This window comes from Schistocerca piceifrons, chromosome 5, assembly GCF_021461385.2.
Source record: "Schistocerca piceifrons isolate TAMUIC-IGC-003096 chromosome 5, iqSchPice1.1, whole genome shotgun sequence".
Lineage (NCBI taxonomy): Eukaryota > Metazoa > Arthropoda > Insecta > Orthoptera > Acrididae > Schistocerca > Schistocerca piceifrons.
In genome coordinates, this window is record NC_060142.1 from 31,741,660 (window position 1) to 31,769,343 (window position 27,684).

The 27,684-nt window shown below is 42.8% G+C and overlaps 1 protein-coding gene across 1 annotated transcript in view; it reads left to right on the forward strand.

The window, feature by feature from the left end:
• LOC124798538 (inactive dipeptidyl peptidase 10) overlaps positions 1 to 27,684 on the forward strand; it is a 1,422,769-nt gene that overhangs the window by 620,577 nt on the left and 774,508 nt on the right. Inside the window, exon 3 of the mRNA XM_047261988.1 lies at positions 8,709 to 8,773. The gene's annotated coding sequence lies outside the window, so the exon portion shown is untranslated. The remainder of the gene's footprint in view (positions 1 to 8,708; positions 8,774 to 27,684) is intronic.

Here is a 27,684-nt window from a genome sequence, read left to right on the forward strand (position 1 = left end):
CTCGTCACTGCATCTGATGGCGGGAAAGGATAAACACTGGTGGGGTAAATTCCCCCGCGTGTCGTCCGAAATTATAGGCAAGGAATTCTCCTCACTGTCGTCCGCCCAGTCGCCATGAAATACCATCGGCCGATGGTGGCTGTTAGTGGCTGCTGCGGCACTCGGCGCTGACTCCATCGGCTCTACTGGCTGGGAATCGGCAGTGGCTTTCTGCTTCTGATCCTGCTGTTCTGTGGCGTCGGAGGGGCTGAAGCCGTCACCATGGCGATCTGTGGGTGGGATGTTACTGCGGCCTCTGTACCGCCGGTACCGTCGTCGGAGTTCCCACAGTCCATGTCAGACGATCGCTGCAAACACTCGTCCGATGGAGCACGCCGCCGTCTCTTGTCTTTCTGCGGGGAACGCTGTTTACGGACGTTTGTTTCAGTATCCGAATGTGGGTGGATTTATTCAGCTGCTCCGGCGTCTGGAAGAAAAGCCGCTGTCGGCACAACCCGTGGGTCGGTGTCCATCCTGGCATCCATGCCTTCTTGCAAGGTCGGCCGGTGTCACCTGATCTTCGGCTGGGGGCGCCGTTGTAGAGGCAGCATCCTGTACTGAAGAATCCGTCATGGTCTCGCTATCGGGGGTGGCTATGACTAATGTGGTCAGCTTCGGAAAGGGTTGCTGTCCGTGCAACCTCGGCGTAATTGAGAGGAAGGGTCGTCACCGGAGAAGGAGGCATAGATTCACCTGTCGGGATTTGAGTAAGCCGTCGTCGGAGACAATCCGACCGGACGTGCCCTACTTGGCCACAACCGGAGCAAGCGCGTGCCTGACCGTCATACATAATGATCGCCTACATCCGCCGATGACAAGATATGTTCGGTCAGTTCAATTTTGACCTGTCGTACCCCGTTAAGAAAGTAAAAGTGGTCCATTTTTCGGCCGTATGGGTGACCACTCTGCCGTAGGGCTGGAAAGCCGCGGTGACTACGTCCGGTGGTACTTCGAAAGGGGTTCGAAGACGCGTACCGTACGGAGGCCGCCCCAATATGGCCATCAGAATGTTTGAATTTAAGATCGTTCGCATGTGCGCGCACGATTCTGTTGCACACCTCGTCACTTACTAACTTGACGTAGACAACACTGCTCGTGATAGAGAGATGGTACCAATTATGTCCCGCGGTTCAGTTTTAACGTCGTCACGTAGAAAACGTTCCACTTCTAAAGCTCGCGGTCGTGCATGATCGGGTTGAAAACTGATCTTGATGTTGGTTTGTCTGTATGAATGTGCCATGTTGCGTCGGTAGTGATGGACTCTAAACTAGCGGCGACGAAGTAGTAAACAACTACGGGCACTCGCGACCGCGCGGACGGGACGTAAACAAGGCGTCCTCGCCGCAGCGCTGCGGAAAGCCGACTGACCGCTCGGCTAATACCGCGCGGCTGGAGTCAACAACAAGAGAAAATGAAGATAAGTAAAAAGTTTTTCTTTTGTATATCGTAGACCTCTAGAAGTTTTTGAAACTAGTGAATACACTAAGAAAATTTTAATGGTGATGTGTATCAGTCATCACACAGAATCTTAAATCACTAACCGCATTCGATTTGTCGTCTGCTAAAGTAAAGGGCAGGTCAGCTGGTCAGGCCGTTGCAGCCCTGGTATCTTGGTGTAAAACGCAAGCTCATGGCCAGAGGTGTGATATGGCAAAGCACCAAGATGCACTTCTCAGCCGTTGTCGAGAAAATCGACAGTTAAAAGAAACCGTTGCGGTGAAATACTCTCGACGATTTATAATTTTCTACAGCGTCGTGGCGCAGCGGTAAGCGCTCGGGTTCGTAATCCGAAGGTCGCCGGATCGAATCTCGCGCTATGCTACCTTTTTTTTCAGTATTTGTTTTTATAATTCAAATATATATATATATATATATATATATATATATATATATATATATATAATTCCCGGCAATCAGTTGCAACAATTATGCATATAATAAGTTGTTGAAAGTCGTTTGTCGTGGAAAAACTGGCGACATCATTGCGTTTTCCGCAAACAAAGTTGTATTTCACAAATGTTATTAATTGTCTTCATAATGTTAACCACGTATAGTTAACGGAAGACGTAGAAACGATATTCCGAAACGAATACGTATAGCGTAAATCAAACGTTCGAATTAGAATAGAGACCGCACGAACACAAATTTGCTGTGGCAGGTATGAAATATAAACTCCGTTACTCTCTCGTTACACTTTAATGACAGATGTTGAATGGGCCGAAACGAGCCGCGGCATAACAGCGTAGTTGCCTGCTAACTTCGAAAGAAGGTAGATGCGGTCCCTAGCGCAACTTATAACATTGTCGAAAATCAGTGCGGACGGGAGAGCTTTGGTACACCCTGTTAAAAAAAACGGAAAAGTGGAGGCGGTAAAATTGGAGAGCGATCCGCCTTCACCAACATGCATAAGCAATTCATTAATACTTTATATATATATATATATATATATATATATATATATATATATATATATATATATATATATATATTTGAATTAAAAAAAACTAATAATAAAAGAAATTGCATGGCGCGAGATTCGATCCGGCGACCTTCGGATTACGAACCCGAGCGCTTATCGCTGCGCCACGATGCTGTAGAAAATTATTAATCGTCGAGAGTATTTCACCGCAACGGTTTCTTTTAACTGTCGATTTTCTCGACAACGGCTGAGAAGTGCATCTTGGTGCTTTGCCACATTACACCTCTGGCCATGAGCTTTTATTATGCGCAGTATGAATCGAATCTGAATTTCACAATTGGCGGCCTCCCCTTGTGAGTGCTACACTACAATTCACAGTGGTAACAGATACGTTACAGTATTGTAGAGCATAGTCAGCAAGTTTATATAAATACCGCCCGAAACGCTCTACCAGACGTTCGGTTTCTCGACGACAGAAATCCGCTCCTCGGTCACGGAGCCATTCGAGCGACGCTGTGTGCGCCTCCTTATTGCTGGAAAATTTGCGACCACTGCACATCAGTTCTTCGATAGCCTGGCCATTGGCGTTTGTGGCCTACGTCGATGGCCTTCCTTCCTAATCAGAATCACCCACGTATGTGGTCTCTTGGTCAAATTGTTAGCATCACCTCAATACGACTGGATGTTTCATTGAATTTGATTCGTATATCGTCAGAATTTCACGGTAAGTTTGTATATAATTTAGACGTTTTGTTCACAAGAATCGTACTGTCCCTCGTACTCCAGCTTTGAAGGAAGCTGCGCCATTTCAGTCGGACCCCGTGATGCACTTTTAACCCCACAATAGCAGAACTGTGTCTTTAGGACACCCAGAACATGTACACTACTGGCCATTAAAATTGCTACACCAAGAAGAAATACAGATGTAAACGGGTATTCATTGGACAAATATATTATACAAGAACTGACATGTGATTACATTTTCACGCAATTTGGGTGCATAGATCCTGAGAAATCAGTACCCAGAACAACCATCTCTGGCCGTAATAACGGCCTTCATACGCCTGGGCAGTGACTCAAACAGAGCTAGGATGGCCTGTAGAGGTACAGCGGGCCATGCAGCTTCAACACGATACCACAGTTCCTAAACCGCATAGCAAATATCGCAGACCAAAAGCTCATTCCCCAACAGGCTGGATTCAGACCCGGGAAATCATGCACCAGTCAAATCCTAGCACTCACAGAACACGTAGAGGGAGGGTTTGAAAACAAACAAATATCAGGTGTAGCATTGGTGGACTTAAGTTCTGCATACGACACCGTCAACCACAGAAAGCTCATGGAAAAACTGGACTGTACATTTAAGGATCATCAGTTCACAAAAACCATTGAATCTCTGCTGCAAAACAGACAGTTCTATGTAATGCTGGACGGAAAAAAAATCCAATGGCATCGACAAAAGAACGGTCTCGCCCAGGGCAGTGTGCTGGCCCCCCTACTATTTAACCTATACACCAATGATCAACCAACACCGGAACGTACTACCCACTTCTTTTATGCCTATGATCTGGCCATTACAGCGCAAGGAAATAGCTTCGAGGAAGTAGAAGGGAAATTAGAATGCTCGCTACACGTAATGTCTGAATACTATAAAGAGAACTCCCTCAAACCAAATCCATCTAAGACACAGGTTAGCGCTTTCCACCTCCGCACAAAACAGGCAAACAGGAAGCTGAATGTCACCTGGAATGGCAACAAACTGGACCATACGGACAAACCAACATACCTTGGTGTCGTGCTGGATAGATCACTGACGTACAGATATCACTGTGAAAAAACCTGCCAAAAAGTTGCTGCCAGGAACAATATTTTAAGAAAACTGACGAATAGTAAATGGGGAGCTAGTCCGACGTATTACGAACAATTGCTCAAGCACTTTGCTTCTCCACGGCAGAATATGCATGCCCTGTATGGTCTCGATCCACACATGCCAAAAAAGTCACTCCACTCCTTAATGAAACATGGAGGCTAACAACAGGATGCGTGAAACCCACTCCACTTGGGAAAATATACAAAGCAGCTGGATTCTCATCTCCTGAATCCTGAAGAATTGCGCACGAACATACAGAAAAATTTAAACAGACTTTCGACGAGCGCCACCCGCTGCATGGTTCTTCATGTGGACGTAGCAGACTTAAATCCCGCAAGAGATTTCTCACTAGTGAACTGAACGAGACTCCGAAGGACTACCCTGCCTCACGAAAAATACCCAGGGGCAGTACATCAAGCTGGAAGGTTTGGAGAACACTGAACCGCATCAGAACTGGCGTAGCACCAGTTAAAGCAAACCTAGTCAAAAGGGGCTTCAAGGGCGAAGGAGACAACAAATGCGACTGTGGTGAAGTTCAGGATATGGAACACCTTCTACAGTGTTCCATCTGCCCGACAAGGTGTACCCTTGAAGAACTATGGCTTGAGAAGAGAGAAACATTGGACTGGGCCCAATATTGTACTGAAAGGCTTTGAAACAAATCTCCGAACACGAAAAAGTAAAAAGTAAACCACAGTTCATCAAGAGTAGTGACTGGCGTATTGTGACGAGCCAGTTCCTCGGCCACCGTTGACCAGACGTTTTCAATCGGTGAGAGATCTGGAGAATGTGCTGGCCAGGGCAGCAGTCGAACATTTTCTGTATCCAGAAAGGCCCGTACAGGACCTGCAACAAGTATCGCATGGGTCGAATGAAGGGTAGAGCCACGGGTCGTAACACATCTGAAGTGTAACGTCCACTGTTCAAAGTGCCGTCACGGCGAACAAGAGGTGACCGAGACATGTAACCAATGGCACCCCATACCATCACGCCGGGTGATACGCCAGTATGGCGATGACACGCGTCCAATGTGCGTTCACGGCGATGTCGCCAAACACGGATGCGACCATCATGATGCTGTAAACAGAATCTGGATTCATCCGAAAAATGACTTTTTGCCATTCGTGCACCCAGGTTCGTCGTTGAGCACACCATCGAAGGCACTCCTGTCTGTGATGCAGCGTCAAGGGTAACCGCAGCCATGGTCTCCGAGCTGATAGTCCATGCTGCTGCAAACGTCGTCGAACTGTTCGTGCAGATGGTTGTTGTCTTGCAAATGTCCCCATCTGTTGACTCAGGGATCGAGACGTGGCTGCACGATCAGTTACAGCCATGCGGATAAGATGCCTGTCATCTCGACTGCTAGTGATACGAGGCCGTTGGGATCTAGCACGGCGTTCCGTATTACCCTCCTGAACACACCGATTCCATAATTTGCTAACAGTCATTGGATCTCTACGAACGCGAGCAGCAATGTCGCAATGCGATAAACCGCAATCGCGATAGGCTACAATCCGACCTTTATCAAAGTCGGAAACGTGATGGCACGCATTTCTCCTCCTTACACGAGGTATCACAACAACGTTTCACCAGACAACGCCCGTCAACTTCTGTTTGTGTATGAGAAATCGGTTGGAAACTTTCCTCGTGTGAGCACGTTGTAGGTGTCACCACCGGCACCAACCTTGTGTGAATGCTCTGAAAAGCTAATCATTTGCATATCACAGCATCTCTTTCCTGTCGGTTAAATTTAGCGTTTGTAGCACGTCATCTTCGTGGTGTAGCAGATTTTAATGGCTAGCAGTGTACTTTCTTCTCACAATGCGACACTCTTGCTGCGTAGTGATCTTAGCTGACACTTTGAAGACTCCACTTGAAATGTTGTAAGTTTAGCATTTTAGCCAAAGCAGCACATTATTATGCTATGGTAATTTTAACACAAAAGGAGAGGGACCATTAATGTACAAAACTTCAGGACTAAAGTAACTTTAGAATTATGTGTCACTCTCAAGTAACATAACTCAATTAAGCTATGACTACACATAGAAAGAACTGCTGAAACAGTACAGAACTAAGAAATGGGAAAAAAGCTGAAGATGTGAATTGAGGTTTGTTAGGGAGGACAACGGACTTGGGTAGCCGTGGAGCTCCAGTTGATACAATGTTGTGAGGTAATGGCTAGCATACCTGCATTACGAAGCAAGCCAACTTGAGTTCAAGTCATGTTCATGGCAAAAATTTTAATTCATTTCCTCAGCTTCCATCATTATAGCACCGAAAGTTACTGAAAGAAATATACAGTGAGACGAACAGAAATTACACTTTTCACACCCATTTATTACATTTAATCGACAATGACTTTACTGTGCAGAGAAAATCCCGCAAGAGGAACCATGTGACGAATGGTGATCCTCTCTATACCACTCATAATCCGTGCATATTATAAAAGTGGATGTATTCGTGTATGTACCAAATGTGGTTCGCATATTCCTTACCATCAGGCAGCAGTCGCTGGGAGGGTAAGAAGTACCTACCTATCAGAGTTCAGATGTCACACCATAAACAATGGGGCCCGCGAAAAACTGCCGCATCATGCATGACGTATAAATCTATTATTTCTTTGCTCCTAACTCTATTCGCAACGTATTTTGCGTACAGTATCCACATATTCCGCTGAGTGTACCTGCATAAATGTACCATGGTACGACACATAGTTCAGTAGATATGACGTCATAACCACTGAAGTGTGTGCAAAAATGCCGCATCATGCATGAAGTTTTAATACATTTATTATTTACTACTAAGAAACTTCTAGAGTCGAGTCAGTCAAGAAAATCTCTGACACCAGGTAGCGATTTTGGCAGGTTTCAACTGCGAAACGCTAACGGCTGTAGGCGAGAACGTATAGCATTTCCCCAAATCTGAGAGTGGGAAACAAAATTTTCTTTGATTAACTTTTGAATTTGTATTTGAGATATGGGAGGGCGGAAACGTTATAATTAGTAATTCCTTTACGTAAGTTCAAAGTACTTAATTTCAATTTTGTTAGACACAGAACTGCTAAAATCTGAAATGATTCCTCAACTGATTATTTTCATTGAAAGCTAGAATGAAAACTCTGTATAATTTTTGTCCAGCTGTTCATGCCCGGACGTAAAATATATCGTTAGCAGTACGTCAATAATTGACTACCCGCGGGAAATTTAAACTGCTACAATGAATGAACATTGACTTCTAAAAGATCTGATTATTATCTGCTGCATAAAAAGTAAATTTACTTTTACAGCAATATATGTAGTTTAAGAATATTCCATTTCTGGCTATTGGCATCTGATCGAATGTTCTAGTCAACGCAATGCCACCAAATTCTTATGAGCTACAGATAGATTCTTGTTAACTTCTATCTATAGGACACAACGTCATACTTCTTGAAATAAAAAAGTTATTACCTGAATTGTTATTCAACTAATGAAATTACGCTAGTGGATGAAATAAGATTCTTGTATACTATACTCAAGATATCTAATTGAAAAGAATAATAGTCGGTAGGCGCTTTTCATCGTCCATCAAAGATATTACAGAATTGACTGATACTATATATCAGTCACATCCTTCCTTTGATTTTCATACAATTACAATTCATGTTTGGGAAAAATGAAAAACTAATAACTATCACTGCCCAATACAGTATTCATAAGCCATGATCTTGTAGAGAAATTTCTAAGTCCATTTGGAGGCGTTACAAACAACAGTCATCTATAGAGCTATGAAGAGGCTTTGCCATATAGACGTTTGCAAAATCGCGTTGTATAGACGCGAAGGAGCTGCGCCCACCGTACAGAAAGTGCCCGGGATCATGTCAAACAGAGTATACTGCAGGAGCACGTTTAAGGTTTCGTTTCTAATAGAAAATTGGGTTCCTCAGCTAGAGCGCCTATAAATTGGCCCCTCTCCTCCAGCCCTGCACCATCCACGATTTCGGTATCACTTAAGATATCTCAAGCAGACGGTAACGAAACGTTTTACATACTGACCACAGCCTCTGAGACGAAAGCTGTAATTGAAGTAAACGCCATCCTTGAAACAGCCACTACAGCTGTACGATTATTAACCAAAAATCAGCATTCCAGTGTGCACTGAACATTGAAAATTCGCACTCTGGTTACAAAGTACAGTGCATCAGTCTATACCGAGCTTACTACAGTTGTGAATCCCTGTACACGATAGCATTGATAAGATTTATTTTGCGCACACTGGTTCTTTGATATTTACTTTAGCTATTCGCTTTGTGTATCTAGTGGTACTACTGCTGGCTTACAAGCAGTTTTTACTACAGCCGACAAGGCCACAAACTAAAACTGTGTTCTTGGTGTGTTTCAGAGAGACGCGCGTTAGAGGCTGGCTCTGCGGACATGGGTGGACAGCCTGTGTGAGCGAGACAAGACGTGAGTACCCTGGGCTATTTGTCCCACACTGCTGCGTGTTGGGATGTATGTACGTGTGTGTGTGTGTGTGTGTGTGTGTGTGTGTGTCTGTGTGTGTGTGTGTGTGTGTGTGTGTGTGTGTGTGTCTGATTACGGGCGCGCGAGAATGACTGGGCGTTTGAGCGCTTAAGGATTTTTGAGGAAACGCGTCCGTCGTCAATGATATGATGTATGAAGTTTAATATCGCAGTAGGCGCACATTGTGTTTTGAAGGCAATCGGGATGTTGTTGAATATTTCGGCATGCTGATATTCATCCTCAGTTTTTAATCAAGTGTTTTACATTTTTGCTATGGGTGTTTCTTTTATAACTTGTCAAGTACCTTCTCTCTGATGTTCTTAAAGATTTTTTCATTTTCTGTTCTGTGATTTCGAATGATGCGGCCCGCACCGAATACCGTCTCCGTGCAGGTGACAAAACTTGTCGGCTTCTATGGCAGAATAGTTTTGTAATACCTTGTGGTGTGGATATAACAAGACGCTATGGACGAGCATGCGGCAGTGCATCTACAATAGTTGGAGCGCGCCCAAGAATTCAGTCATCAATAAGCAAACTTCATCCCGAGTCACTGTACCCTGTGCAAATGATTCTCTCGATCTCGGCGGATTATGCGCTTTTACAGCAGTTCTATTCTGTGCGACTTTTTTTGTGACCTTAGAAAATTTATACGTGTTTTATTCAGCTTCTACCTACAGATGGTCGATCCTTCTGGAAAACGGTGGAGTTAAAATTAAGAGACTTTCGATGTGCGATGGTGTGCTTACAACGATGCTGTTAAACATGTATTTCAGTGCATTCCGAAGACTATCGATGCCACTGAGGGACTCTCTGGTTCTTCTGAAATTATAGGAAGTCAGAGGAGCTGCTAGAACTCTGTTTCCTGGATTCTATAATTCCTCGTTTTTGTTTTTATTGAATATTTCTCAGTAGAAGTCGAGCATGCTCATAAATGCTCAAAAGTATTTGCAGAATCTTGGAGTCAGCTTCGAATCGTGTATTACTGAGATGAGAAGCCCAAAAATCTTTTTGAAGGCCAACAGAAATTATCTTGTTGGCGAAGCACTTCGTTTTACGAGTGATATACGTGACGAGATGGGCATTCCTGTGGGAAAATTAGAACTATCAGGAAGCAGAAGTGGTACCTGGAGAGACGGCTGCGTACGACAGGCTGACTGTGCACCAGAAACTGAGTACGTTGATGTTAGGGAAGATCGACACGATTCTACAAAAAAAAAAAAAGAGACATGTTGCAAAATCATGTAAGATACTGTATATCAGACCGTTTTGCTGTTTTAACCCAACCTGATAAACATTTCCGAATCGGAGCTTCCTACGACTGAAAAAATTTAGTTGACTGTTAGATTAGATTTCTGAAGATGTGATCCTTGCAGAAATTCCACGCCTAAGAATGTTTCTACATACTACAGAGTTCCAAAGAAAGAATATCTTGATTGGATAAATTTCAGATTCTTAGAGTTCGTTTCTGATTACGAAATTTTCGAAATTTGTTCCCAAACTCATTTTGGGGATTCAGATTTTCCTTAACTTCGTGTGTTTGGGTACCAACATGTGAGAGGAGTTTCTCAAAACTGAAACTTATTAAAGCAGTATCTTAAATTGACCACGAGGCAAGAATGATTCTCTGTTTTGGCAGTTACATCACTCGATAATAGTGGGGGTAAAGGTATCGATTAAGATGAGGCAGTTTCAAAATTTGCTGCAGAAAATATTAGAAGAAAGAGAGGTAGTAAACTACATGCTATAATCACATATTACTAAGAAGAACTGTGGTTATTTGTTCTGCTTCGTTGATAATCGAACTGTATTAATTATAAAAATACGTTTAACTTATTTGCTTCTATTTATAAAATTTGTTTACAAAATAGTCAAACTATACTTCCTTAACTACTTGTATCAAAAAATTGCTTTACCAAAAAAAAAAATATATATATATTTGATTGGTGTGTGTGTGTGTGTGTGTGTGTGTGTGCGTGTGCGCGCGCGGGCGCGAGCGTGTGTGTGTCGTGTGTCTGTGTGTAGGAGGGAGTGGCAGTGGCAAGTTAAAACTCCGTTCCAGATGCCAAACTACGAGTACATAGCTACGTCACTGTTTGGAAATGAAATCAACCCCCGAGATAACCCCTCTTGTAGCATTTCGCTCGAAGCGTTTTGTTCATCGAAGAAGTCTTTCACATTAGAAACAAAACCATAACCAAATACCAATTCGTGCGCTTTATTGATAGAGCTGCCTCAAATTAGTCTGATACGAGTAACTAGAAATCAGCCGTCTGGACCACCACGTAGACAAGACTGAACACACAACTTCTGTCAGGTGTCATCGTCTCTCCATTCATTATGTAAATACATGTAAAAAAGGATTTCTTCTTGAGCTTCAAAAGAAATCAAATTCTTGCTTATAGTGGTGCTGTTGTTCAAGGACTTTTGTAAGTGGCTGGGGATAGAGGATGCTTGCAATGTTAACTACGTACATGAAAGTGGCCTGTTGATGTGAGATGATTACATAATTGCCCTCCAAAATAATGATGAAGAAATTCGTTGTCTAGAACATTAAAAAAGAATCACAATCAACTCAGTTTATTACATTAAAATGCACGATAAGTTGTTTGACAAATATTGGCAATCATAAACAAATGCCTTGGTAGATCTGGACAGGGTGTCTGAAATATGCCGCAAATGAATACGTATTTGTGGAGGTCGTACTGTGATTGCCAAATGGTTAGTTTCTGCGCTGCAGAATGGTATGTGTTTGCATCTACGGATGGTATTTAAGGGATGTTGAACATTATCTGCGAGCAAATCTTCGGAATGAAACACGAAACTACTGAATCTCGGTAGAAATAACTGCACTTTCCCTACGGTTCATCTCGCTGTCGCAGCTATATTTCACAACGTTAATCTGCAGGTGGAGGCTGGAGTGGCTCCAAAACTCAGTCATTGATCTCGTACTATCAACTGGCACGAGCGTGTCAGTTCAGATCGGCTAGAATGCTAGAAGAGGTGCCCGAAGGCAAGGGGGGGGGGGGGGGGGTTGGAAGAGTTTCTGGATGTAGAGTAATTTTGTTCCGTCTGCTTCCTAGTACGGCTCTTTATAAATAATGATATATAGATATTTTTTCCAAAAAAACAGTATTATAACCAAGCGTCATATCTTCGCTTGATATTTTGAAAAATATCAACAATCGTAAGTTCCTACAAGGCACGCTCGCGTCTTTGCATTTTTCCTGTGTCACTCTGATTGGCTGAATGATAAATATTCCAAGCGCTGACCTGTGGAAGCTGTCTTAAAACATGCCGACCTCCTCCTCTTAGTTTCATTTCAGGCGGTTAACCAGAAACAAGCTTCGTAACACTTGGTGCTGAAAAACTCTGTAATATTCTCTTTCGTTCTCCGCGTATGACCGATTAGGCTGTGCCTCTGTAAGCACAGCCGTATCTCTTTCTCTCACTTACAAAGTATTTATGTTACTCAATCGTAGCGATTTTCGCGTTGCGATAGACATTTTGCCTTGCAGGGCCTGAGATCGACTATGGTGTCCCGCACTCTTCAAAGGCCCCCTCGCCTGCCTGTTTCCCACTCCGCTTTCAGATGTTACCTGCAGCGGTCTCTGTATGCCGACCAAGTCTGGCTTCCTATCGTTCTGTTCACAATAACGTGCTGCCGAGACTCTGCTAAAAATGGCATGCACTGTCCTTCCACACACAGCTCACTGAAAACAGATTCCCTTGTGCCGGCATAGCCTGGCGATACAATGTATGTTGTGACTTTTAGCTTACAGCGCCCAGAACTACTACTGGATGCACAACCAGTGTGACCCACCCGGGGGGGTTCCTTTCCTGTGAGTTTGTGCGCTTTCTGCGAGTTCGGCGGAGGGCAGTTTCCCTCAAAGGCCTTTATGACCACTTGCTCGTTTACAGTTCACAAGCAGAGGTCCCCAGCGGTGAGATCTACTTTTTGAAACTGTCTGTACGGTGATCTCAGGTATCATACACTGCAGCCGTTCACCCTGTTGTGCCAACTTTGGTGAGTAACCGAGATAAAAAATTGGAATTTTATGTGACTCTTACTAGCGTTAAAAAAGTTGCTTCACATAGTCTGCCTGCATGGTATAATGGATAGGATAACAGCTGCACCTACGGGAGATTGTGTGTTCTATCCTCGTTACGTGTGCTGATTTTTTAAAAATCTTTTTCAAAATTACTTTGATCGTTGTCAATTGATTTAAATGTAATTTTATACTTCTGTTCCTTTGTCACATAATTTTAATCGTAATATCAGCTTCTTCATTTGCTCTCATTTTTCTTCTTGTCATTCTTTCTCCACTTGAAATCTTTGTTCGTGTGTTTTTAATTAATTAATTTTACGTATTAATTTCTATTTAGTTTCTTTTGTTTCATCGCCTTTTTTTCGTCCACATTATTGCGTTCATTATACGTGGTTCTCATTTTGCTTGAATCTAGTTTTATGTATAGTCCCGTCTTTCATTTCAATGTTCATCTGTGTAATATTGTTCGTAGTGTAATAGGTATTTAGGTTATGTTTTAAATGTTTGTTTGACGATTACTGTGCGAAGAATTTACACATCTGGTAAAAAAACACATTTTTCATACCATTGCATCAATATAAATAGATTATTTTGTCTTTAGTTTTTTAAGTAATGGATCGGAATTTCTAAATAATTGAATATTAAAATAGATAAATATAATTAAATTAATATTCACAAAAATTTCGATTGGAAAAAGAACGATACAAAGCCAACATGAAACAAATGGAAACGTTCACACGATGATTAAAATGAAACGGCAAAGGAACAGAGATAAAAAACATTAATTTAAACCAGTGAATTAAATAAAAATAATGATCGAAGTAATGTCGATAGAGATTTTAAAAAAATGCAGCATACGCGATGAAACTGAAACTCACGACCTCCTGCATGTGAAGTTGTTGTCCTTTCCACTATACCACACAGGCAGAATAAAAGGTAATGCTTCTTTTAACGCTATTAAGTGTAACACAAAATTCTGATTTTTTTTACGATTACTTGCGGAGGTAGGCCCACCAGGGTGAACGGCTGAAGTGTGTGTTGGCTGGGATCTTAATCTACATCATAATGTGGATGGTTTCAAAAAGTCAGTTCCAAATGGTTTCATGGAGGCTACTTATTTAGGTGAACATGATCACTTTCAGGAACTTTGGAAAAAACAGTCACGTAACACTTTCATTTGAGAGCTCACGCCAGATAGGTTTGTCAGTGAACGATTTTGTGCAATACGTTTGTGACTTTCATCTTGTCTGATATATTACTTCAGTCTACGTAACATTACCATGACTACTCGCAGATAATGTAGGGACTCTCGAAAACTCTGCTCTATTGTCTGCTTAATCATTGCACAGCACCTTATTTGCATTCGACTGTGACATCACTATCTCAACAGCGTAGCAGAAACTCATTCTCAACAAAGAAAAATATTCTCTCTTACCAGAGCTTAAAACACTTTTATCTATAAAACATTTTTGTATCAGGAACCTGATTTTGGGGCAATATCCTACACAATCTCAGAGAATTTACATTCCTTTCCATCTTCTATCATAATAGCTCGCAGAAATTGCACTCATTTATAACTGCTAACGCTATAGCTACCCATTCCACATACGTACTTAACAGTTACTGTCCCCGCCGTTTCAATATTCTCCCACTTGTGTCTTCTGATATAAAGCATGGTTTTACAAAACTAATAATTATTTTTATTATTCTCAGTGTCTATTATTATTATTATTATTATTATTATTATTAATTACAGTTATTATCGGTGTTGTGATTCTTGAGTTTCTCCCGGCGTATTTGATAATCAAAATATCCACGGGTATGCTGCCGGTCTATAGTGTCCAATGGGCACAATATTTCGGCGATCAAACATGTCGCCATCATCAGAGGCACACTCGAGTGATGTATCCGAGCAAGTCGCTGAACATTGTTTGTCGGAAAATCACGCCATGGAGTATAACCGCACGAGGATTCTGGTACAGACGTCGAGATACTGGGACAGCGTTGTTAGAGAGGCCATCGAAATTCGCACCAATGACGACCTCATAAACCGTGACTGTGGCTATAATCTTAGCAAGGCTTGGGAACCAGCGATCGGGTTAATCAAGAGTAAATCGAGCAGACGTATAGTTGTGACGACCACGGCGGACAGAGCCATCACACCGACGTCATCTCAGACGCCGTCGCAATCTGTTCCACCGCGCGACCGTGGCGCTGGGCGCGGACGGCGGAGGGAGCGCGACGCGGGCGGAGGGTATTTAAATCGGCCGCCGCCGCGACCGAACCCAGTTCCCTCTGAGCAGCGATAGCGTACGGATCTCCGTGCCGGCACGTTCACAGGAGCTCAGTCCGTCAGTTCACCTGATGATGGCGACATGTTTGATCGCCGAAATATTGTGCCCGTTGGACACTATAGACCGGCAGCATACCCGTGGATATTTTGATTATTATCGGTGTTGTTATTATTCTCTCAACCATTATTGTCTCTTCGATGCATGATCAGTATTAACAGACTGCGATCTGATATATTTCAGGAACCTCCACTCAAGGAACTCAAAGCTTTACCAGTGTACTGTGAAACATTATTTACGTAAACGATCAGAAGATTACGTAACTAACAAAACGCAGTAGGTATTCATCTGAGTCAGAGTTACCTAGTTAGAAATATCTTTGCTCCAAAGCGGTAAAATGTTAACGATCCTCTCACTACGTAAAAAAAAAGGCTAAATAACTGAATGCACGACATCACGAAACGATGAGCGCACTTCTGAGGAAGTGCGCTTGATATTGTCTAGAAAGGGCACATCAGCGGAGATGTTATAGCTTTCGATGCACAAAAAGAAGAAATTTTGTCGCTAGCGTTCATTTCTACTTGACAGTTGTAAACGACAGATATGAAACATTAAGCCATTGTAGAACTATGATTGACCAAGAGTAAATCCTTGATTACTATTATCGAAAGAATCACTTTCTGAAAAATACCGCCAGACAGAGCGAATGTCTCGTTAGTTATATCCAGTGACCACAGTTTCTTCCAAATAATGCGTTGTAATTACGGGATATTTTCCCTGCAGTGGGACGAACTTTCCGTGATCAGAGACAAGGCAGAAATTATTGTCTTGGTACAAAAAATTTGTGTGTGAAAGTAAGGGAAGTAATGCCTAAAAATAAACAGAACTATGTCGACAGTTTTTGCCTTGCTTCCAGTTCCCCAGTAGTGGTGCACCGCTCTTGACCAGCACAGTGTGACGTCGGCTCACAGCGGCGATCTGCCTGCACAATCCTCTAGAAAGTAGCTTTTTCTATGTTATTTTATTGGCTTTGATTTCTGCAACCATAGAATGGTTTCATGACAAATTCCCTAGTTTGCTTAGAAAGTAGCTTTTCTATGTTATTTTATTGGCTTTGATTTCTGCAACCATAGAATGGTTTCATGACTAACTCCCTAGTTTGCTTAGAAAGTAGCTTTTTCTATGTTATTTTATTGGCTTTGATTTCTGCAACCATAGAATGGTTTCATGACAAACTCCCTAGTTTGCTTAGATTCAGTATGTACGCAATTAATGGTGATCCGTGTGTGACGCTCTGTTTGTGCTTAGAGACTTAATTCTTCTGTATAATACTATATGGTATAAAAATAAGTTCCTAGTCAGAATCTGAAGCTTTCTTATTTCTACCAAGTTGTTTTCTTTTAGTGTCCACTGTGACTGTACTATTTAATTTTAAAGGACGATTGTTATCATGATGATGTAAGAATAGAGCTACATATGGAGAGTGCTCCGGTTTCCGATTTAGATGGCCTGACTCAATCGGAATGTGCTCACCGGCCGTGTATGCTGATCATCTTGATCGTTACTGTCACGCATTGTGGGTGGTACCAGGTACGTCAAGATGACAGTTTGCTGACCTTTCGCACTCACGGAAGTAAGACAGGAACGCAGCACAGGTCTCTGATTCAATTTATCATACACTGTACTCCTGTGATACTGCGAACCAGACGAGCTCCAAAGTAAGTAGTTACTTGAAATTCATTGTCCTGCTTGCCCATCACCGTCTGACCACTGAGACGGAAGAACCAATATTATGGCTTGAACATTTTGAGCAGTATGTGGTGGAAGGGTGTGTTTCATCCACCCTGCTATTCTTTTAACTATGAACTGCTGTTGAGAGTACCCTCAGTGTCGCAGCACTACTGAAGCATGCTCATGCACTTGTTTCTAACTATGAATAAATCGGTCGAGAGGTGTCATACCGCGAACAGTACAGTCGATGAACCCCACTAAATCTCCCTGGAACACATTTTTTTGTGCGCTACTTCACGCAGTAATCTACCAATTTATCTCCACTCAGCGACATTTTTCTGTCCCTACTTCAAAGTCCAAAGTTCCCAAATAACTCTCTGTATTCTTACAGTCGCAGAGGGGTGTTACGAGTTTTAAAAAATACCCTATGTAAGAGCACGCACGACTTGTGCTGCTTTGTTGTTAGTAGCGCCCTCACCGCTCTTTGTGTGCGCCTATCACTGTTAGTTGTGTGGGGCTACCCGCATATTACAACCCCTCCCTCGTCCCCCCCCCCCCCCCCACCGACCACGCGCGCCCTCTCCCACGTTTCTGGGCTGAGCCTTCAGCGACCGATGCGGGCAGTCAATGGCAGCGGCACTTTGCACGCTAAACAAGAACTTGCGAGCCAAACTGACCAACTGAGCGACTGTATGGTCGCCCTGACGGTGCCGTAGCATTCCTACTGTAAGACGCGGAACGTCACAGATGCGCACGTTTCAAGGCGACAAGATGCAATTGGAAGGACGGTCATCAACACGGCCACCGCACTGGATATCTACGTAGGTTTTTACCGGAAAGAAAAAAAAAGAGTTGCGTGGCATTGTTGGGTAGACATGACATCTTTCAACGACAAGAGCGATTGTTGTTCTTAAGTTGAGCATAGATGGTTCTAATGGAAGCGAGTGTAATGTGGTGTGTTATTTGTGTTTTGTAAAGATGAGAGGTGGGAGAGGCGGAAAATCGGTTGTTGCCGCACGGTCAACTCTTCGCGAATAGTACCAAGGGGCTGCCAAGCTTGACGTCCCCATCCAAGACACGGATCACCGTCAACGGTGATGCATGCCCTCACTCCATGAGACAAGGCAGACAGAACTGAAATTTAATATAGGACAGAGGCGCAACGTTTGGTGGTCAGAAGCTGTACGCCACTGCCTCTCCTCATTTTGCCAGTCAACTACGGTTCTTGTTTCGAAAATGCATTCTTCGAATCTAACGCCACAACACAGGCATGTTCCAGCGATCTCCTTACGGAGGTGGATATTTTTTGCAGCGTATAGAGTCTTCAAGACAGTAATAACCGTACATAGTTTACACATGTAAGCACCAAGCATGTATGTTACTAATTAGCGCCTGAGATGTTTTGTTGCAGTAAGCTGCAGCAAATTTTGAAAAGCGTTTTGATCATAAGTTGAAGTCTTATACTCGAAGCAAGGATATGGTGTCATCCTAGGCGCGTGAGACAGCAGCAACTACAAATCTTAGTCAGCGACTGACAAATGTCAATTGAACAGTTTAGCCCAGTATTTGTTCGAGCCTTTAGACACTTGCGTAAGAGGTCAAGCACTTTTAAATCCTGACGCAATGAAGAAGGATGGCATGGTGGTTATCTCATCTGCCTATAGAACAGGAGATCTGAGTTCGTATCCCGGCTTTGGAACACATTTTCCTTCGGCGCTTCAGTCTGCTTAAATACATCACACATGTTTGAAATTTGAAAACTCCTCTGGAGCTGTATAGTTTCATTTGATTAAATCAGGTTTCAGGCAGGGTCGCCCATTTCATTCGATGCTGAGGTGCTATTCTAACACAGCATGAGAGCCTCTGTAGTGATGTTTGAGTTTAGGGGAGTACCAAATGGTCTGATGCGTGAACAGGAGAGTGGATTGAGGAGGCAGGCGTGATACGATCGTCCTTGCAGTTGTGCAACGTCACTCTGGCAGGGACGCGTAGTGTTAGCACAACTTGAGCAAAGCCTTTCTTTTAACTTCCTCAGTCCGGAGCTTAGATTATTCGAACAAAAGCCTATATATAGGTGGTCAATGCAGTGTTCTGGGCCAAAATAAAATTTATATACTAAATTTTAAAAAACTGTTGTGAATTGCCAAAATTTTGGGTATTTCCGTAGTCAAAACCATGTGTGCAATACTCAGAAAACTCAAAATTAAAAATCTAAACGTTATGAAAACATTGCTAGCGGGATGTGAAAGAAATGTAGTCCCTGTGCTACATCCAAAAAATCTATCACTGTACCGTTGTGATGAAATAAACTATCACTTATTTCATGATGTAGGGTATAATAGTGAATTACAGTATGTTCTAAACACACTTTAGTCCAAAATTACTAAAAACAAACCTAAATTACTTTTTTTTCTAGAAGACACGCAGACACTGCTATAAACAACTTTCTTTAAGCAGATGGGCCACCTACTGGGAACGCGCAGGTACGATAACAAGTAATATAATGAAAGCACTTGGTGTAAAGTAGATGCTACAATCACACAAAACGAATTTTTTCTATTCCCTGAGCGAAAAAAATAAATACAATTTGGATGCAGCTATATGCTACCAAAGGAATGAGAAGGTTAATAATTACCGTCCCAAGTCGCTTATCATAGCCATGACATTCTTGCCTATTTCATGATAATACCAAACGAAATACACTTGCTGCATTTAAGGTGTGTCATAATCACGTAAGACGACTGTGACCAGTTTGTGAAATTATAAATTCTTAAACACTGTTGTGGTAGTCGCTGGGAAAAAAGTTTTTAGTCATTTGATGATCAGCAATTCAGTTTTATTTACGCTTATCGCGTAAACTCGTTTTCAGAATATCAGTGGAGGTAAGGTTCTTAATACACCCGGTATGGCATCGTCTGTGAGTGAACATTTTCATGCTACGTAATGTTCATATTATGTCTGTTGTAATATGAAATTGGCGACTCACATATGATGCCATCCCAGCAGTATGAAGCACCTTACTCTCTTCGATATTCTGAAGCTGCGTTTCCTCGAAGCGCGTAAATAGAACTGAGTTGCTCAATATTAAGTGATTAATTTTTTTTCTCCAACGACCATCGTAGCAGAGTTTTATAATGTGCGCCTTTATTTGCTTTCTTTGATATGCGGTCCTTGATAGCGGTTATTTTTGGTGACCTTTGGTGTTGTCTGGGATTGCGATTGCATCCGTCTACGTCACACTCATAACCCTGCAATCCTGCATACCCATCAAATGAATTGGGCAGTAGTTAGTTATTTTATTATTATTGGGCACAACGGATAATTTGGATGACATTGATTTACTCTGCGATAAGCAAGTGGAGCAGGAGGGGGAATATGACGTTAAGGAGTATACGTGATTTTCAATTTCACTGAGTTTGTTCTTAATCGTTCATGCTTTCTCAGTCTCAGAGTCTCAATTAGGCGCTATTCACGCCAACACTTCGGGGCTATCACAGGGGACGGATTAGGAAATGAAGTGGTGCAACATGAGTCCATTTAGAATAGAGCGAGGTTCTATAACCACAATATGAAATTATTAAGCGTTCTAATACCATATGCACCTCTCTACATACCTCCCATACATTTACAGGATCAAAAGATACATTGTTGAACTGATGAACGACTGGAGTCTATAATCAAACTTTCCACAAACTGTGCCTCAATAAGAACTCTTTTTGGATGCATCTCTAAACAACTGAGGACCCACGAACTATCACAGCCCAGCGTTACGAAATGGAAAGTTACGTAACTGTTGGAGCACAGAGCACTAAATCACTTAGGTATGAGCAGAACAACGTCTACACACCTTACTGTTATCCGAATGACCACAGGGCAACCGAGAGTGTCAGAGACCACCACTCAGCCTGCGGAGGTATTTCCACAGTCAGCACATTAAAGGGATAAAAACGTTTAAACCAGCAACCGAAAGAATATTTTCCACACAGATAGGTAGCCATTTTACTCAGAATACATGACTTAGAAGATGATTGGGCACTTGAACCTGAAATGGCCAAACTCTGAGGGCCCGGATTCACACTATCTCTTACAAATTCAGACATATGAAAACTAAACAAAAGTCTACATATATGCAAGTATTTACTCAACCCTATGCTCTTATGATCTTTAGTTTGAGCAACACTATTTAACTCTACTAACATAGTGATGAGTATGAGGTGAAGGACGAGATTTACACCATCTCCAATAAATTCAGAAATGAGATAACAGAAATTCATTTAACGTACGGGTATTCGTTCGACTCCATGCATCATAATCTACTACTTGTGCAATGACATATTAACCAAAGGAAGCCATGGTAATTGCTGTGTGTGAATGGGATACATTGTTACGTAAATCGTGATAAACAGGAGGAATGTGTTTCTGCATCTTCTGCAGATTTTCCCATTTCTCAATCTTTATTTCAAACTCATCTTGATGCAAAGGCTGCAGAAGAGGTATTGATGAGAGGTCAGTTTTGCGCCTCCTGATATCTGGTTCTATAAACGCAAGATCACAGTCTAGCGAATACTTGAACTTCAGTGTTACAGTATTTTTTCGCTGATTCAGATCCACCTGTATTCCTACAATGTATTTTATTTCCTTATTTATTATTTATTATTGACCGTTGCTGTGAAATATTTGGCTGTAATTGAAAGTAAGTTTTCCGTTTTCATAACCACCACAGAAAAATTTGTGCCAACTTCCTTCGTTGCTTCGGTCCTGACTTCGGAAACAAATACATGTTTGGAGTGCTTCTTTGCCTTTTCATAGAGACCAAAATTGCTATCATATTCCATACACATACGACCACGTGTAAGGGTCTTGTGATCCATTGCGTCAATACGCTTGTTTGGCATCGAGACGTACAATCGGTATTTCAGAAGAAGATTTATTTAAACATGCATTAAATATTATTATAAATACCATAAAAACATACACATTATGCTGCTGCTGTACTTTCAAAGAAATTCACACCTAACGTTCATTAAAAATAGCAACAATTCTCCTTCTATCCGCCATTTCCCTTGTACTAGTTCTATTCCAAATGCAGCCCATACACTGGCTTACAACTCAGACTTTATCATCGCACAGGGTGGGGCACTATGGAGAAAATCTCTTGTAATTCCTTCACTCAGTGAAGATTCACATCTTACCTTATCGAATGTGCCTTTAGATCATTTTATTGCGAAGTGTCACTGGTACCAATTGTACTCTCAGCCCCTCATATACAGATTGCAAACATAGTAATGTTTGTGTTTCACAACTGGATATCCAGTCCTTCAATCTATCGCACAGCTTCTGCGTTTGCCAGCAGGAAGTCCTTCTTATCACTATGGTAAGCTCGAACCTTGCGGTCACAGACGTTGTGATGGATAGTCTGGTGTGGAACTCCGGAGTCACAGTCTGTATTAGATAGCTTTTTACATTTGTGGCCAGATCCTGTTCGGGGCAGTCCAGGTCTCGCGGGTGGGTGGGATCCACTTGGGTAGAGATGAGAAGGGGTAACATAAAGGCATAACTCCTGGAACAGTTTTTCAGCCAAATGTGGTATATATGACTCATGATGTGTATGAAAACTCTGTGCGAATATGATACACTTACCACCCCTACAGGTGAGGATGGGGTTGACAAGGTGTGATATGTGAAAATGATCTAGAACGACTTGTTAGTATTTACTTACCTGTATTTAGTTGACTTTCAATACTTTTACAGTATGAAGGGAGTCCGCCTCTTATCTGTGTTGTGGAATGCATCATCCAGTTCGCGAGAAGGAGCCCTGCAGCGAGCCGTAAATTTTGTCAGCGTATTTCAGTGCCAGAGATGAAATGTTTGAAAAACGTATATGCGACATATATTGACGCAGACACACCACAGTCAAAACGCTAGTTGTTAACGTTTCAACAACATACCGTGAAAGGAACCCAATTGCTTACTGCCTCATCAGTTCACGTCCTGCTGTGTGGTAACGAATCAAAGCGTTCGTATCACCACAATCGACACAGCGAGGCAGCGCTGTAACAAATATGACTGAAAAAGCCTTGCGCAGAGTCGCGAGTTGGGGGTTTCTTGGCGCTCGGTTCCTATTTGAGCCAGGAACACGACGTGAAATTTTTATGGTTTAACCCGGACCTGCGGTCATTTATGTATTCATTCGAACTTCTGTCTTACTGTAGCTATGTTACAGTATATTAAGCAAGGCTTGAAAGTCGAACCGGAGCTGACGTCCAGGCAAATCGTGCGATTCGATTAATTCCTTTTGCAAGAAATTTTAATTGGGTTGATATTAATGCGCAACTAATGGCACAATTTTCATATTCATCTTTCGGAATTTACGTGGAAAAACAGTTACCCTTAAAAATCCAGGACAGGAGAGAGAGAGATGATTTAAATTTTGTCCACCGGTGTATCGGACCCTTGTCTAGGATAAGTTTTAGTCGCTTGAATTTTTTTTACTTCGTTTGCATTTTAAGTGAAAAAAGGCACGTTTCTTATGGGAGGCTGTTTAAGTGCTGCGCTTCTTTAAACTTGTAGAACTGGTTCAAGTTTTGCACATACAGACGTATAAAGTCAAAACGAAAATTTTTCATCCAATAATCTTCATCTGTTGCCGAGATACAATGATTTAAAGTCAAGCTAAATACAGCATTTAAAGTCCGCTCTTAAGTTAACTGAACGCGGGAAGCAGCTAAACGTGAATTAAATAAATAAACAATATAACTTCATTGACCCTCGTTCGCATTTTACGTGCAAAAAACAGGTTTTTTTGTGATTTTTTGACTCGTGTAACTTCTTCCGAACTTGTTTCAATTTTACAAGAAGGTAGACGTAATTAACGGCTGTCCTGTTATGAGAAATCTGCATCCCTTGCCACGATATAAGTAATATACACACACCAATAAAAGTTTTCCATCACCTCGGTTTCGAGAGTTCCGGAACCTGTATAGAAAATTAGAATAGAGGTCAACATAACCATCAGTTCCACCCTTTTTATTGCTGATGAAAAACACACATACCATGTTGTAAAAACATACAGCGAGAACTTCAGAGGTGGTGGTTCAGATTGCTGTACACACCGGCACCTCTAATACCCAGTAGCACGTCCTCTTGCAATGACGCATGCTTGCATTGGTCGTGGCATACTATCCACAAATTCATTGAGGCACTGTTAACTCAGCTCATATTGTCCCACTACTCAAAGGCGATTCAGCGTAGATTCCTCAGAGTGGTTGGTGGTCACGTCGTCCACAAACAGCCCTTTTCAATCTATTCCAGTCATGTGCGATACGGTTGATGTCTGAAAACATGCTGGCCACTTTAGTCGAGCTATGTCGTTATCCTGAACGAAGTCATTCACAAGATGTGCACGGTGGGGACGCGAATTGTCGTCCATGAAGACGAATGCCTCGGCAATATGCTGCCGACATGGTTTCACTATCGATCGGAAGGACGGCCCATTACGGCGCCTTCCATGACCACGAGCGGTATACGTCGACCCCATATAATGCCACCCCAAACCATCAGGGAACCTCCACCTTGTTGCACTCGCTGGACAGAGTGTCTAAGGCGTTCAGCCTGACCGGGTTGCCTCCAGACACGTCTCCGACGATTGTCTGGTTGAAGGTACATGCGACACTCATCCGTGAAGGGAACGTGATGCCAGTCCTCAGCGGTCCATTTGGCATGTTGTTGGGCCCATCTGTACCGCCATGCATGGTGTCGTGGTTGCAAAGATGCACCTCGCCATGGACGTCGGTAGTGAAGTTGCACATCATGCAGCATATTGCACACGGTTAGAGTCGTAACACGACGTCCTGTGGCTACACGAAACGCATTATTCAACATGGTGGAGTTGCTGTCTGTGTTTCTCCGAGCCATAACCCGTAGGTAGCGGTCATCCACTGCAGCAATAGCCCTTGGGCGGTCTGAGTGATGCATGTCATCGACAGTTCCTGTCTCTCTGTATCTCCTCCACGTCCGAACAACATCGCTTTGGTTCGCTCCGAGACGCCTGGACACTTCCTTGTTGAGAGTCCTTCCTAGCACAAAGTAATAATGCGGATGCGATCGAACCATGGTATTGACTGTCTACGCATGGTTGAACTACAAACCGCACGAGCTATGTACCTCCTTACTGGTGGAATGACTGATCGGCTGTTTGACCCGCTCTGTCTAATAGGAGCTGCTCATGCAAGGTTGTTCACATCTTTGGGCGAGTTTAGTGATATCTCTGAACAGTGAATGGGACTGTGTCTGTGATACAATACCCACATTCAACGTATGTCTTCAGGAGTTCTGGGAACCGTGGTGAATCAAAATTTTTCTTGATGTGAGTATTTGAAAAACAGTAAAGAAACCTATACCGGATCAGTCGTCGCCCGAGTCAACAACGGTGGCCAAGCTAGCGCGGTATAGTATCAAAGTTATGGTAGTGTAAAATTTGGGAAGCAGAATGAAAAATTCTCCTATCGTAGCACAAAAAAAGGCGATTATGTGCTGTGCTGAGTTAAGGATGTAAAGGAAGGGAACTAGCTTTTTGACTTATCTCGCAGCCTCAGAGCCATTTAAATGAAAAGATCTTGATATATTCGTTCTTTTTTACGAGTTAGCCCTATCGGAATGAGCTCACTTAGTCCCATCCCATGTTGCATTTATAGTGAGGGTGTAACAGCAAATGGACACATTTATGTGCTTCTAGAGCGTCGGATGCATCTACCGTGGAAAGTCATGTGAAAGTGGGGGTGCATCTTAATAGGAAGTTTTCCAGAGTGTGCATGTATGCATCTGAACCTCTAATGATATGTTGTGTCATACTGCATAAGATCACAAATGCCACGTTGGATGACATGATGAGATGTGTCACGTTACATAACACGACATAATGCATCATGTTCCTTTACCTGACACGATGCTTTATATTTCACGATATGTGTAGTAGTACTGATACATATCGAGATGTTTTGATTTGAATGCCTTTGAAGCTGCGAGATAAGTCGAAAAGCTGGTTCACTTCGTTCACATCCCTAGCTCAGCCCACAGGAGCATTTTTCATTCTGGTATATAAGTATCTCAGAAATCCTTGAGAGAAATAGCTGCAACACGCCCCCAGGAACAGATGAGCCGAGAGGCGGCTGAACAGGGTTGCTTCCGGGCAGGTTGACTCGGCGGGAGCGCACGGCGCCGCTGCAGGTAGGGGGGGGGGGGAGGAGGGGGGAGAGCGCCGCCCACGCGCAGACCTAACTCAGGGCGGGTACTAACTCAGGCGCACCTCGCCCCCACCCCCTGGTAGCTGTGAATATTCATGCGCGCCGTGTTTAGCGGCCCCTCAGGCAGGTCGGTGCACAAACTGACAGCGTGGCAGTCGTACCAACCAACAACGCGGCCGAGGCTAGCAGAGTTCATTCTGGGGGCAGTGTGTGTGTGTGTGTGTGTGTGTGTGTGTGTGTGTGTGCGCGCGCACGTGCAGGTGAGGCAGGGAGCGAGTGGGCGTCTCTGGGAAAACACAGCAGCGCAACAGCGTCCCGGTCTCCTGGTGTCCAGTGCGCTACAGACGAACGCGCCCTCTGGTGACTAATAGCACTCTCCACGCCATCGGTAGGAAATCTCGTTCAACTGCCGTTGTAACAGTCAGATTCGTAGCAATCTAGCGTTCCCATTTCCGAGATATACTTTCTATAATTAACCCACAAGTTTCGGCTCCGAGAGCTGCTGATTCCGAGCGAAATACGTACCAATCACTTTCACTCAGCACCTAGAGAACAGTGGCTGCATATGACGATAAAAGTCATACGCTACCTTCTAATATCGTGTCAGACCTCCTTTTCCCGGCTTAGTGAAGGAACTCGTCGTGGCATGGACGCAATAAGTCGTTGTGAGTCCCTGCAGAATTACCGAGCTTTGCTGCCGTCCACAACTGCGAAAGTGTTGTCGGTGCAGGATTTTTGTGTACCAACTGACCTCTCGATTGTATCTCATAAATGTTCGATGGCACTCATGTCGGTCATTGGGTTCCCATATCATTCTTTCGGAATGCCCAGAATGTTCTTCAAACCAATTGCGAACAGTAACACATGTTTTGAGTGGGGTCCGCCTTTAGCAAAACACATTTTTGATTTTTGTCCCAGACATGTTTCACTGCAGTTGCAGCATCATCTAGAGTTTTTTTATTATTATGGCTGTTAAACATAAGGAATGTTTTTCACTGTTTAAAAACATATAAATATTAGTTTCTAAATCGTAATTACAGGTTCCTGAAGAGCACATAAAATTGTGTACTCAAAGGTTCAAATGGCTCTGAGCACTATGGGACTTAACTTCTGAGGTCATCAGTCCCCTAGAACTTAGAACTACTTAAACCTAACTAACCTAAGGACATCACACACACCCATGCCCGAGGTAGGATTCGAACCTGCGACAAAATTGTGTATCCATACTTTCTTACCACTTGGTGTAGTTTTCGTGCTGTATTACTTTTTTACAGTGACTGTTTTTCTTTACAGTTTGTCACCTGCAACTATATACAACTCAGTGTAGGCAAAACATTTACGCAAAAATTGCGATTCCTAATCTGTTATGGCTATGCCTGAGATTAATAATTCATGTGAAAGGTGTGTGTGTGTGTGTTGTGTATCTATTTACATTATGTTTGACTTACGGTTTCTTTTTTCGTCATCTTCTTCATTGTGAAGTTCTATGTATTGAGTTGTCACTGTCACTGTCTACCAGCTGCAGTGGAACCGTAGGAGGTGCG